We start from the raw sequence: 1,231 nt of genomic DNA, 5'->3' as shown, positions 1-1,231 counted from the left end.
AGAGAGAGAGAGAGAGAGAGAGAGAGAGAGAGAGAGAGAGAGAGAGAGAGAAATCTGCGGATAACAGGAATGAGAGATGGAAAGCTCACACTCAGTATCTAGTAATAATGCTCCAGGTTCTATAACTATTAGTAAAGTATTCCCCTCAAAACCGTTTCCCCCGGTTATTTCCCTTCATCATCAGCCCTGGCTCCTCAAATTAGTTTTTGTTCATAACGCAATATCACCTCACAAGTAAAGTGTAATGGCTTAAAAACAAAACACGGTTGATTTTGAAGGTAGAACACTCAGTCATAATACTAGAGGAGTCCTCATTTATGAAATAAGTTCAATTTAAGTGTTGCATCAACAGCAACCCAAGATAACTGCTTGAGTAAGGGAGACAATGGCCTTAGAAAAGTTTGTTATACAAAAATAAACTTAAAAAACAAGGCGCGCTCTAATTAATGAAAGACAAATCTAGAAAAACGTTTGTTTTGTTGAAACACAAGGAGCTGTTGCAAATCTTAGTAAGTTTTAAGACAATATATTTTTTTAATGAAGAAAAAGACAGCTTATATCCTAGTCAAAACCATAATATAATATAATTGTTAGTACACTGACTATATAAACGAATCGAAATATCTTACACATAAGTGCCACATGTATTTGTTAACTGGTCTCTTTCCACTTCACCCGTACTGTTGATTAAATTGGATAATTATTACATTAAATAAAAACGTAACAATACTATAACTAGGTATTAAAGGATAATGTCACTTGTTAGTTACTATAATATCGAAGACTAGTTATGTTGCAAATGATTCCAGGGTCTAATAAGAACACCTAAGAATTAGCATTGGGCGTCAAAGGATGATAACTTGGGTTAGAGTGTTACGATGCTAGGGTGTTTGGGTTTTAATGTGAGGAGGTGTTGGTGTTAGGGTGTAAAGATTAGGTGGTAGTAAGTGTTGATGTTAGGGTGTTAGGGATAGGGTTAAAATTGGGGTTAGGGTTTTAAGGTTAAAGGGTGTTGGTGTTAGAGTGTTGGGGTAAGCGGATGTTGGTGTTACAGTTAGGAGGGGTTAGGGTTAATGTTAGGGGATTTAAAGGTTAGGGTTAAGGTTAGGGTTAATGTTAGGGGTTGTTGGTGTTGGTGTTGGTGTTAGGGTTAGGGGATGTTGGTGTTTGGGTTAGGGTTAGGGGTTTTAGGGTTAGGGTTAGGGTTAGGGGGTGTTAGGGTTAGGGTTAG

The sequence above is a fragment of the Aplysia californica genome, unplaced genomic scaffold (genome assembly GCF_000002075.1).
Source record: "Aplysia californica isolate F4 #8 unplaced genomic scaffold, AplCal3.0 scaffold00244, whole genome shotgun sequence".
Lineage (NCBI taxonomy): Eukaryota > Metazoa > Mollusca > Gastropoda > Aplysiida > Aplysiidae > Aplysia > Aplysia californica.
The sequence above is the reverse complement of the archived record's forward strand: the minus strand, read 5'-3'. Positions refer to the sequence as shown.